Here is a 14,159-nt window from a genome sequence, read left to right as displayed (position 1 = left end):
TGATCAGGGAGAACACAGTTCGGATACTAGAGACTGAGTAGCTGGAGGTGCCATTTTCACCACTTCCAGGCATGCGCACATGCACCTACAAGCATCACAACAATCCACCCCAGTGAGCTAAGCAGCGCCATCTAGTGGAGAACGGGGCTGTTACACTAGGCCCCTCCCAACTGGGCCAACCTCACTCTTCAAGAACAGAAGTCTCACTGCCTGCTTAGTTTATGGACTATAAAGTCTGACTTCTAGGGGAGAATGAACTAATTTCAGTCATATTTCAGTCTGTTAACAGGTCCATCTATTCAATTTTCTTTCTTTCCTTTTTTTTTTCTTTTTTTCTCTTTTTCATTCTTTTCTTTTTCAATTGTTATTAAAAATATTTTTCTCTAATTGTTTTGCTATATTTTTTACTTTTGTGTAATTTTTTTCAAATTCTACTTTACTTCCATTATTTCAATTTAGTCTATTTCAATGTATTCATTTTTATAAATTTTCAAACAATTTCCTTTTTTTTCTTCTTTCCCCTTTTTTCTCTAATCTATTAAGCCACTTTCAACACCCAGACCAAAACACATCTAGGATCTAGCATCATCTATTCAACTTTTCGTGTGTATTTTTAATTTTCTAATTTTAATATTTTTTAATTTTAATTTTTCTACCTCATTAATTAATTTTCTCCCTTCAAAATGATGAAATAAAGGAATTCACCCCAAAAGAAAGAGTAGGAAGAAATGACATTCAGGGACTTAACCAACACAGATACAAGCAAGATGTCTGAACCAGAATTTAGAAGTAAAAACTAGTCAGGATGAAATAAAAAATGCTATAACTGAGCTGCAATCACGAATGGATGCCATAGCATCAAGGATGGGTGAGGCAGAACAGAGAATCAACGATATAGAGGACAAACTTATGGAGAATAATGAAGCAGAAAAAAAGAGGGAGATTAAGGCAAAAGAGTGTGATTTAAGAATTAGAGAAATCAGTGACTCATTAAAAAGGAACAACATCAGAATCATAGGGGTCCCAGAAGAGGAAAAAAGAGAGATAAGGATAGAAGGGTTATGTGAGCAAATCATAGTGGAAAACTTTACTAACCTGGGGAAAGACACAGACATCACAACCCAGGAAGCATGGAGGACTACCATAGATTCAGCAAAAACCTACCATCAACAAGGCATATCATAGTCAAATTCACAAAATACTCAGGCAAGGAGAGAATCATGAAAGCAGCAAGGGAAAAAAGTCCTTAACCTACTAGGGAAGACAGATCAGGTTTGCAGCAGACTATCCACAGAAACTTGGCAGGCCAGAAAGCAGTGGCAGGATATATTCAGTGTGCTTAATCAGAAAAATATGCAGCCAAGAATTCTTTATCCAGAAAGGCTGTAATTCAAAATAGAAGGAGAGATAAAAAGTTTCCCAGACAAACAAAAATTAAAGGAGTTTGTGACCACTAAACCAGCCCTGCAAGAAATTCTAAGGGGGACTCTCTGAGTGGAAAAAAGATGAATATATATATATATATATATCAAAAGTAACGAGATTAGAAAAGGCCAGAGAACACCACCAGAAACTCCAACCCTACAACTATCATAATGGCAATAAATTCATATGTTTCAGTACTCACTGTAAATGTCAATGGGCTCAGTGCTCCAGTCAAAAGACATAGGATAACAGAATGGATAAGAAAACAATATCCTTCGATATACTGTTTACAAGAGAACCACTTTAGACCTTAAGACACCTTCAGATTGAAAATAAGGGGATGGAGAACCATCTATCATGCTAATGGTCAACAAAAGAAAGCCAAAGTAGCCACACTTATATCAGACAATCTAGACTTTAAAATAAGGACTGTATCAAGGGATGCAGGAGGGCATTATATCATAATCAAGGGGTCTATCCACCAAGAAGACCTAACAATTGTAAACATTTTTGTGCCAAATGTGAGAGCACCCAAATATATAAATCAATTAATCACAAACATTAAGAAACTCATCGATAGTAATACCTTAATAGTAGGAGACTTCAACATCCCACTCACAGCAATGGACAGATCATCTAATCAAAAAATCCACAAGGAAACAATGGCTTTGAATGACACACTGGACCTGATGACCTTAACAGATATATTCAGAACATTTCATCCTAAAGCAGCAGAATATACATTCTTCTCCAGTGCACATGGAACGTTCTCCAGAATAGACCATATACTGGGACACAAACCAGCCCTAAGTAAGTACAAAAAGATCAAGATCATACTGTGCATATTTTCAGACCACAACGCTATAAAACTCGAATCAACCACAATAAAAAAATTGGAAAGGTAACAAATACTTGGAGACTGAAGAATATTGTACCAAAAATGAATGGGCTAACAAAGCAGTTAAAGAGGAAATTAAGAAGTATATGGAATTCAATGAAAATGATAAGACCACAACCCAAAACCTCTGGGACATAGCAAAGGTGGTCATAAGAGGAAAGTATATAGCAATCCAGGCCTTCCTAAAGAAGGAAGAAAGATCTCAGATACACAACCTAACCTCACACCTTAAGGAGTTGGGAAAAAGAACAGCAAATAAAGCCAGCAGAAGACAGGAAATAACAAAGATGAGAGCAAAAATTAATGCTATCAAAACCAAAAAAACAGTAGAACCGATCAGTGAAACCAGAAGCTTGTTCTTTGAAAGAATTAACAAAATTGATAAACCACTAGCCAGTTTGATAAAAAAGAAAAAGGAAAGGACTCAAATAAATAAAATCAAGAATGAAAGAGGAGAGATCACAACCAACACAACAGAAATAAAAACAATAATAAGAGAATATTATGAGAAATAATTAGCCAATAAAATGGGCAATCTGGAAGAAATGGACAAATTCCTAGAAACATATACACTACCAAAACTGAAACAGAAAGAAATAGAAAATTTGAACAGACACATAACCAGCAAGGAAATCGAATTAGTAATCAAAAATCTGCCAAAAAACAAGAGTCCAGGGCCAGATGGCTTTCTAGGGGAATTCTACCAAACATTTAAGGAAGAGTTAACACCTATTCTCTTGAAACTGTTCCAAAAAATAGAAATGGAAGGAAAACTTCCAAACTCTTTCTATGAAGCCAGCATTACCTTGATTCCAAAACCAGACAGAGACCCCACGATAAAAGAGAACTATAGACCAATTTCCCTGATGAACATGGATGCAAAAATCCTCAACAAGATATTAGCCAATCGGCTCCAACAATACATTAAAAAAATTATTCACCACGACCAAGTGGGGTTTATACCTGGGATGCAGGGCTGGTCCAATGTCCGCAAAACAATTAACGTGATTCATCACATCAATAAAAGAAAGGACACGAATCATGTGATCCTCTCAATAGATGCAGAGAAAGCATTTGACAAAATACAGCATCCTGTCTTGATAATAACACTCAAGAAAGTAGGGATATAAGGAACATACCTCGAGATCATAAAAGCCGTATGTGAACGACCCAATGCTAATATCATCCTCAATGGGGAAAAACTGAGAGCTTTTCCCCTGAGGTCAGGAAAGAGACAGGGATGTCCACTCTTGCCACTGTTATTCAACATAGTATTGTTGAATAGCCTCTGCAATCAGACAACAAAAAGAAATAAAAGGCATCCAAATTGGCCAGGAGGAGGTCAAACTTTCACTCTTCACAGATGACATGATACTCTATCTAAAACCCAAAAGATTCCACCAAAAAACTGCTAAAATTGATTCATGAATTCAGCAAGGTTTCAGGATATAAAATCAACACACAGAAATTGGTTGCATTCCTATACACCAACAATGAAGTGACAGAAGGAGAAATCAAGGAATTGATCCCATTTACAGTTGCACCAAAAACCATAAAATACCTAGGTATAAATAACAAACAAACAAACAAACAAACAAACAAACCAAAGAGATGAAAAATCTATACACTGAAAACTTTAGAAAGCTTATGAAAGAAATTGAAGAAGACACAAAAAAATGGAAAAAGTTTCCATGCTCCTGGATAGGAAGAACAAATATCGTTAAAATGTTGATACTACCCAAAGCAATCTACATGTTCAATGCAACCCCTATCAACGTAACACCAGCATTATTCACAGAGCTAGAACAAATAATCCTAAAATGTCAATGGAACCAGAAAAGACCCCGAATAGCCAAAGCGATTTTGAAAAAGTAAACCAAAGCAGGAGGCATCATAATCCCAGACTTCAAGCTATACCACAAAGCTATAATCATCAAGACAGTATGGTACTGGCACAAGAACAGACACTCACATCAATGGAACAGAATGGAGAACCCAGAAATGGACCCACAAATGTGTGGGCAACTAATCTTTGACAAAGCAGGAAAGAATATCCAATGGAATAAAGACAGTCTCTTCAGCAAGTGGTGCTGGGAATACTGGACAGCGACATGCAGAAGAATGAACCTGGACCACTTTCTTACACCATCCACAAAAATAAACTCAAAATGGATGAAAGACCTCAATGTAAGACAGGAAGCCATCAAAATCCTCCAGGAGAAAGCAGGCAAAAACCTCTTTGATCTTGCCCGCAGCAACTTCTTACTCAACACGTCTCTGGAGGCAAGGGAAACAAAAGCAAAAATGAACTATTGGGACCTCATCAAAATAAAAAGCTTCTGCACAGCAAAGGAAACAATCAGCAAAACTAAAGGGCAACCGACAGAATGGGAGAAGATATTTGCAAACGACATATCAGATAAAGGGTTAGTATCCAAAAATCTATAAAGAACTTATCAATCTCAACACCCAAAAAACAAAGAATCTAGTGAAGAAATGGGCAAAAGACGTGAATAGACACTTCTCCGAGGAAGACATCCAGATGGCCAACTGACACATGAAAAAATGATCCACATCACTCATCATCAGGGAAATACAAATCAAAACCACAATGAGATCCCACCTTATACCTGTCAGAATGGCTAACATTAACAACTCAGTCAACAACAGATGTTGGCGAGGATGCAGAGAAAGAGGATTTCTTTTGCATTGTTGGTGGCAATACAAGAGAATAAGCCACTCTGGAAAACAGTATGGAGGTTCCTCAAAAAACTAAAAATAGAACTACTCTATGACCCAGCAATTGCACTACTAGGCATTTATCCACGGGATATAGGTGTGCTGTTTCAAAGGGACACATGCACCCCATGTTTATAGCAGCACTATCCACAATAGCCAAAGTATGGAAAGAGCCCAAATGTCCATCGGTGGATGAATGGATGAAGAAAATATGGTATATGTGTGTGTGTGTGTGTGTGTGTGTGTGTGTGTAGGAGTATTACTCAGCAATCAAAAAGAATGAAATCTTGCCATTTGCAACTACGTGGATGGAACTGGAAGGTATTATACTAAGTGAAATTAGTCAGAGAAAGACAAAAATCATAGGACTTCACTCATATGAGGACTTTAAGAGACAAAATAGATGAACATAGGGAAGGGAAACAAAAATAATATAAAAACAGGAAGGGGGACAAAACAGAAGAGATTCATAAATATGCAGAACAAACTGAGGGTTCCTAGAGGGGTTGTGGGAGGGGGGATGTGCTAAATGGGTAAGGGGCACTAAGGAATCTACTCCTGAAATCATTGTTTCACTATATACTAACTAATTTGGACGTAAATTTAAAAAAATAGAAAAGAAAATTTAAAAAATGTAAAAATAAAAATAAATGTCTTTTACATCTTTATTCTCTAAAAAAATAACCTAGGAGTAAACATTTTAAAAATAAATATAGAAATTATGTTTAGCGTAATGAAAACATGAAATATCAAAGTAATAGGATAAGATAAAGCTGCACTTACAGGAAATTTCTAGCACTCACCACCAACAGAGAACAAGATAAAATGTCTTCAATCAATGATTTGAGCTTTTACCTGAGTAAGTAGCTCAAGAAGCACAATGTGATAATTAGAATAATGCCTCCTCCTCAAAGCTTTCAGGTCCTGATCCCTGGAACCTGTAAATGTTTCTTGATTTGGTTAAGGAGGTTTCATGATATAATTAAAGTGAAGATCTGAGATAAAGTAGGACCTAAATGCAAGAAAGTGCTTTTATAAGAGAGAGATGTCGAAGAGGTCAGAGAGAAAGAGAAATAGAAGGAAGGCAATGACAAGACAGAGGCAGAGATTAGAGAGGTGTGTTCCCTGGGCCAAGAAATTCTGGCAAAGCTGAAAGAAGCAAAAAATGAATTCTCACCTAGAGCCTCTGGGGAAAGTATGGCCCTGCTGCCATCTTGATTTGTGCCCACTGGTGGTAATGTGTTAGTGTAACCACAGTAAACTAGTACACAAAAGAAAAGAAACAGTAAAAATCAGAGTGGAAATCAATTAAGCAAAAGCAAAAAAACACTTTTGTAAAAGCAATGGAATCAAAACCAGGTTCTTTGAGAGACAAAATTTATAACCTTGTCAAATTGATCAGAAAAAAAAAGAAACAAGTTGGGGCACCGGGTGGCTCAGTGGGTTAAGCGTCTGACTGTGGATTTAGATTCAGGTCATGATCTCACAGTCATGAGTTCAAGCCCTGAGTCTGGCTCTGCACTGGCAGTGCATTTAGGCTCAGGTTGTGATCTCACAGTTGTAAGTTCCAGCCCTGAGTCAGGGCTGTGAGCACAGAGCCTGCTTGAGATTATTTCTTTCTCTCTCTCTGCCTCTTTCCCACTCACCTGTGCATGTACACACACTCTCTCCCCTGCTCTCAAAATAAATAAATAAACATTGAAAAAAGAAAAGAAGCAAATTACCAGCAACAATAATTACAGAGGTGACAGCACCATAGTTTCTACCACAGGTGAAAGTGGCCTGCATTAAAAGTACACTCAGACTCCTGAGATGTTGCAAATGGCCTGGCTGTTGTTAAGGAACCCAGAAGATGCAAGACTGGAAGAACAGAGACAAAGAGCTCTGGGGGCGAAGCACACGGATAGAGCTATAAGTGTGTGTCCAGTGGATGCAGATCTTTGTGTCTTATATCAATGCCACAATATCACCTGTTGGAGATATCACTGACCAGGTAGACAGGATGTCAGCCAGTCTGTGTCCTCAGTCACCTCACTGCCAGCAATGGACCCATGAACAGAGCAGCCATGGTGGAGTGAAGGAGGCTATGCACAAACCCAGCAGCATGAGCCCTCCTTCAGCATGGCTGATGGAATAGCCTTGCTGGTACTGAGGCAGCTACTGCTGAATGTTCATCGTCACTGAAAGACTGATTCTGGGCCATTGATATGGTCCCATCCCTTGAGGAAACTAACCAGCCACCTGGAACTAAATTGATTATATCAGACCCCTTCTACATTGTAATAAGCAATAAATGTTTTGATCTTATTGGGATTAACACAAATTTGAAATAAAAATTTGCTCTCCAAGGATGCTTTCGCTATTATTAGCTGACAGGTCACAGAATGTCTACCTTATTGTCATGGGATGCTGGTAATGGCATCCCAGTGTAAGGGACACATTTATGATGATTGGGGAGAAAAGGCAAATGACCATGAAGCCAACGTGACCTCCCTTATGTCACATCATCCAGAAGTTACTGACTGACAGAACATTGGGATGTCCTCAGGAGTAATGCTCAGAAAACAGCTTAGAAATGATAACCTAGCATGGTTAGGACACTTTTTCCCAATGGTCTGTATACTCCAAACCAACAGTCATTACATGGTGTGCAGTGTCCCTGAGAGCTAGAATACCAACATTGATAGTGGAATCCAAAAGACGAAAGAAGTAGCCCCTATCTTAAACACAAAGACCCACTTGGGGAGTTTATGTTTCCTACTACTTCGAATTTAAGACTGATGGACCTTGCATTTCTTTGCTTGAGGCCATTCACTGCTACCTGCCTGGCAGGTCCAAAGCAATGGGGGAATTAACAACCCCAAGAGCTGCCTCCAGCCTGTGGCTGATAGGAGTTGGTATAGAAGTACCCCAGCCCCTGGTCACTCCGAGGGACCACCTCTGAGGTTTGTGTTCTGAACAGGCTTCCAGTGTGTCTTCAACTACTGCAAGCTCCAGATGCCCACCGTAGTAGCCTCTTTTTGGACAACCTCCTTTTTCTGTCTCAGTTCCTCACTCCTATACTGGTGCTTCCTTCACCTCCCAGATAAATTACTCAAACTCAAATCCCTGTTTCAGGTTCTGCTTCTAAGAAGCACACACTGGGAAACCAACTTGGCCTGAGACACAAGAAGATAAAAATAATAAAATATAGATGGTTACGAAGAAACAAAACATCTGTATTTTTTTCTTTGCTAGGGTATTTCTTACGTCTCTTTTCACAACCAAGAGGCAGGCGAACATCTTTTCCTTGACATTTAGGCTACAACTAAGCTTTGGTCTGTACATGTGCTTGCGTGTGTACGTGTCTGTGTGATTTTAAGCTTTTTATAGCTGCCTTTTAAGTTGACATTATACTTTGGGTCGTTTTGCTTGTTTTAAATGAACACTTGGCATACAATATCCTATTAGTTTCAGGCGTATGTTATTGTGATTCTGTATTTGTATACATTACACAATAATTCTCACAATGAATCTAGCTGCAATGTGTCACCGTACGATATTACAATATTGGTATTACAATAGTATTGGCTATATTCCCTACATTGTACATTAATACCCATGGTTTATTTATTTTATTTCTGGAAGTTTGTACCTCTTAATCCTCTTGACCTATTTTACCCACCCTTCTTCTCTCTCTGGCGATCAACAATTTGTTTTCCGTGCCCATGAGTCTGTTTTTACTTTGCTTCGTTCGTTTTAGATTCCACATATAAGTGAAACCAAATGGTATTTGGCTTCCCGTGTCTTTCTTATTCCATTTAGCATAATTCCCTCAAGGTCCATTCACGTTATTGTAAATGGCCAGACTTTATTGGTTTTTTTTTATGGCTGAGTAATTCCATGGTGTATATATGCCACATTTTATGTATCCATTCGTCTATTCTTAGACACTTTAGTTTGCCTCCATAGCACTGCTATTATAAATAGTGCTGCAATAGACACAGGAGTATAGATATCTTTTCAAGTTGGTATTTTCATTCTTTTTGGATGAATACCCAGAAATGCAATTGCTCTCTCTGCCCCTCTCTCTCTGCCCCTCCTCCACTTGCACTCTGTCTCTCTCTCTCTCTCAAAAATAAATAAATATTTAAAAACTCATTTTTAAAGTGACTAGATACTTGTGGGGAATTGATGTGCCTCTGGTGGCTTACAAAAGTTTCGATGGGACTTATGTCCAAGCTGCACAAAGCTGGGCTCGTAGTTATTCAGAGTGCCAATCCTTAGAAGGTCAGTTTACTGTCATCTCTGCCACGGAGTTTCCCCTGTGTCCAGATTGCTGTCATCTCCTGGGTACTTGATTCTTTGATATTCTAGCTTGACCCTTCTTACTGCAGACATCACAATGATACGTAATAAACCATATGACAAGTTACCATTCTGTACTAGATAGAAGTCCCCTTCAGGGCTGGGTCTATATTGGAATAGGCTCTGTATTCCTCTTCCTTATGCTGCCTAGTATAATTTTTTGTACAAAAAAAACCCTCATTCATATATATATTCTCAGGTGCTACCTTAAATGCCTTATGGCATATTCGTGTCTGCAGAACCAGGAAGAAAAACGAAGGGTGGGCCATTGTAAACACTTCAGGAAGTCGGAAATCAAGTAATGTAAACATTAGTGTCCTAGCCTATGAAATGGTAATAATAACAGTATCTTCTCTATAGGATTACAACAATGGTATAATGAGAGAACTCATAAAAACTCACCACATTTCTGTCAAGTAGCAAGTTGTCAATAAACGTTAGCTATCATTATAACTAATTCATTAAGAAAAGAAGATGTAGAAAAACCAGAACTGGAAGCAATCTTTTAAAAAATATTTAGCATCATGTTCAAGGATATGTGTTCTTAAATCAGAACTTCCTAAGATCAACTCCCATCTCCATCACTTATCAAAAAGTTTGGTTGTTGGCTCTTTGTCAGTTTCTTCATTTGTAAGTGTATATAATTATTTGGCCTCAGTAACATAATACATATAAAGTATTTAATAAATATCATTTTATAAGCTCACTACACATTTGGGTTATTATGATCAATTGTTTGGTTGTTTTGCAAATGAGAAAACCACCATCCAAAGCAGTTGGGACTTGTTAAGGTCACAGAGAAAGTTAGTGTCATTGTTGGCACTAGAATCCAATTTTCCTGAATCCCACCCCAGTGGGAAACACACACACACACACACACACACACACACACACACACACACACTAAAAAGTCTGTTAAGATCTCAAAATAGGAAGTCATAAGTAGAATGAGTGTATATCCTCCGACCATATTAAGAATTCATGGGAGCAGCCTTCTAATCCTGACCAATGACAAGAAAAGACCAAAAGGTGGCAGTATATTCATGTACAAAGAGGTTGGTTGTATTGATTATCAATCTCTTCCAATGCTTTTCCTCTCAATGCTCAAAATCACAGGAGAAAATCTAGACTTGACTATTAATGTCCTGTGCCCACCCACAATGTTTCCTTTGCTTGTGTAAGCTTCAGATATCTCTAATTATGAACTCTGCTTACCGATTCAGAACAGAATTTCCCACAGCAGTTTGCTCCTGAAATCCTTATTGTTAATCAATTGATTTGTTGAGTCAATAACAGGCTTTTTAAGAACTTAAGGAGCATCACTGCATCTAAGGTTTACTCATTAAATCATTCTAGTGTTTGCCAAGTAGAAAACATCACCTTACGTTTTACAGGCATTTCAAGGAGGTAACATAAAGATGCCTCACTCCTACCTCCACAGCCCCTCCCCTCTAAAAAATACAATATTTGAAATATTAGGTTTGCCCATTCTGAGAGTAAAACTATAAGTGAGTGGAAAATAATTGAGAATAAAAATGTACAAAGTTACTTTTGAAAGATCTGTCCTGAGACTGGGCAGAAATAAGATTCAATTACTTCCTTATCTAAAGATGGAGTGCATTCATTAGGAGAGAAGTTTGCCAGTAATGCAACCACAAGAAAAATAGAAAGCATAAAAGAAAGCATGAAGACAAGAAAGCATGAAAGGAAGGAAGGAAGGAAGGAAGGAAGGAAGGAAGGAAGGCGGGCAGGCAAGCTCTAAAAACATAAGCTAAATGGGGAAGTTCCTATTCAAATGTATTACATGGAGTGTAAGGAACTCTAGAGTATCATTCTTATGGTAGCTTAGCCAGATGCCACTGAATATTTCAATTTTAGTCACAAATTCTTTACGCATTTCCATATCCATCAAGTTAGTTTCAAACTAGTATGTGGCACCCCACACACCCATATGTAGATATTCTCTGGGGAGCCTGAATAAATGAGGACCATGTGAGTTTCACTGTTTATGGAAACCAAATAGTTAATGGTGAAATCATAAACTTATATTCTACTTTTATCTGTCATTCTCTTGTGAGCTTTGGGGGCTTTTAGGTATCACTCGCCTGTGATGTTCTTTGGCGCAAGTCAGAACTCAACCCAATACCCTTGAGACCAAGATTCTGTACTTGAAAACCTAACTAATCCTGGACTCGAAGACGTGTTTGAAGTCTATGGGCAACCTCTTAACTTCCTGTCATGACATTTCAAGTCCATGGATTTAACTTTCAAACATCAACAAATCGTCTTCAGTGAATATTCAGCTTACTTACATATATAGTCCTGTTTTTGTTCTCTGGGGAGATGGAAATAAGTGGTCACCTCGCTCCTTTATAGACTTAGTGATGGCTCTTGCTGTGCCATGTAGCCTATGCCCCAGCCGTGTGGGCAGCTGGACAGTTGGATGATATCAGAAAACATGCTAAAGTCCACTGGTGAAGTATATTTCAAAAAGGAGCGAATTTGCTGTAATGTTGTTTTAAGCAAAATAAATTGACAAATGGAAATCTGTAGCAATCGCACATCTGTTTTCTAATTCAAAGGTGACTTCTGAATCCTCCAGGCCATAGCTCATCTCTTCCATTTGCCACAGCGGTGAAAGGTGATTGATCTCCCTAATTTCACACAAAGTTCTGCCCTTCCTGGTCAAGGAATCTTGGGTGATTTATTTATTCATGCTTATTTAGCTGACAGGCACTCTAGAGATCATAGACTCCAACTTCTTATTTTACAAAGAAGGAAATGAAGGTCTTGCACATGCAACATGACTCATGGTCACACAACTATTCGGTGAGAGTTCCAGGCTCACTATAGAGGACACTGGTGCCATGCTAGAAATTCTCTCAATAAAAATAATATTGAGGTTTAATCCAGGGTAAGATTGATCCCAACTCAAACAAGTGAGTGTTCACTGAACTTTTCAGGTTCCAGAGTGCACTAATGGTCGCAGTAATCTACATGATACCATTTTAAGTTTCCATGAAGTCTTTGGGGCCCTATTTAAGAACATTTGCAAATACCTGATCGCTTGACCCCTACAGTCTGGCAATGTCTGACATGCCATGATTAGAATTGCATTACTGTAGCTTAAGCTTTTATCCAGCTATTACATTTGCATTTGCACCTATTGCATTGGCAATGCAAATGTACCTGGGAGAAACATCACCACTCACTCAGCCCTCAGTAACTCTTCAAAGTGAAATAACTCCTTTATCTCTATATTTGTTAATTCATTGGTGTCTTTGATCATGCATTTAATGAGTATCTACTGCTATAAGACACTGTGGTAGGAGCTCGTGGATTTCATGGAAATGAATAGACAGGATTGTTGTCTTCACAGATTTTTCAGTCCATCAGGGAAAAAGGGATCTAATAGGATGTGACATGTCACAGCAGTTTTGTGAAAACATACTCCTGCTACCGCAGAGGACAGAGAAATAATTTTATTTAAAGGGGATCAGGTAGGGGAGAATTAGGAAGGTTTCTTAGAGCAATCCACAGAAAGTCTTGATGGGGAATGTTAGAGAAAAATATGAGTGCATTCAGGGTCAAAAGGGGATGGGGAAAAACAGTGTGAAGGGAAGAGGAGAGGAGAAAATCAAGTCTGTGGGTTACTCAAAAGCTGACTTTATCAATTGCCCATGTGCCTTTGTCCAGCTTAACCTAGCATTTGCTCTAGACATGAGCTGAAAATATATATATAGACTTTTTACTGATTCACATTCCCGAGTGAATACAAAACTAACACAAAGCATTAATTATGCAGGGTTGAATGGTTGGAATGACTCATGAGGCTCCAATATAGCAGGAAAAAGAAAACACAGGCAAATATCAGAGAGGTCCAGACTTCCAGACACGGATCACAGGGTGCTTCCTCAATCAATCACATAGGATGCACTTTTATATCTGAATCATGAACTACTAAGATATGTGCAGGATACCTTGGGCTCAGGAGAGCCATGGTCTTCTCCAATGAGTGGGTTTCAACTCCTCTGGTTATGTAGCCAAAGTTGGGCGTCATGACCAAGAACAATAGAAGAAACCAAAGAATATAATAGATTCTAATTGCTAACCACCTACTTGATTTTTTTTAACGAGCAAAGCCGACAAACCAGTACAGATTGCTTACTGTGTCTCTCTTAGATGTTAGCACTCGAATATTTAATTGCTTTCATTCTGATTTGGCCAAGAATCTGCACCTCAGCTCCAGTCATCCCTGGAAGTAAGCGTAAGATTCAATAGGTCAGCTGTTGTATGTATTTACACATATAATCTACACTTCCTCAAACCAGAAGAGGACAATTAAGGGTAAAGTGTTAATACAATGATAGGAAAAACATCTTTTGGCTGCATTTCTACCCCTCATCCCTCCATTCTCCCTATCCAAATATTTCCCTTCAGCACTTGTTGGGGCCCAGATGATGCCTGAAGTCTTCTTGGCCACTGGCTGCAATTGAGACTGGCACCTGCTCTCCCTCCTGGGGCCAGAATTAGTTTCCACTAAGTACATCCAATTAGTACATCCAACTTATGGCTGACCACTCCTGGATCTGTTGCTGAGGTGGTGGGTCCTCTCTCCAACCTCAGAAAATATGCTGCTCTCAAGTACAAGAGAGAGGATCACTGCTTTCTCCCTGCCATACATAAACCATTTGATATTCTGCGATGAAAGTTAATCAAGTTAAGGCTGGATATTCTGGGCCCTGGCTGC

The 14,159-nt window shown here is 38.6% G+C and overlaps 1 protein-coding gene across 1 annotated transcript in view; it reads right to left on the bottom strand.

The window, feature by feature from the left end:
* The window catches only part of LOC122200251 (olfactory receptor 5G3-like), a 33,554-nt gene that overhangs the window by 8,900 nt on the left and 10,495 nt on the right, over nt 1-14,159 (bottom strand). Inside the window, exon 2 of the mRNA XM_042905727.1 lies at nt 13,578-13,664. The gene's annotated coding sequence lies outside the window, so the exon portion shown is untranslated. The remainder of the gene's footprint in view (nt 1-13,577; nt 13,665-14,159) is intronic.

The sequence above is a fragment of the Panthera leo genome, chromosome D1 (genome assembly GCF_018350215.1).
Source record: "Panthera leo isolate Ple1 chromosome D1, P.leo_Ple1_pat1.1, whole genome shotgun sequence".
NCBI lineage: Eukaryota > Metazoa > Chordata > Mammalia > Carnivora > Felidae > Panthera > Panthera leo.
Note: the sequence above shows the minus strand (reverse complement) of the source record. Positions and strands in the feature narration are given on the sequence as shown.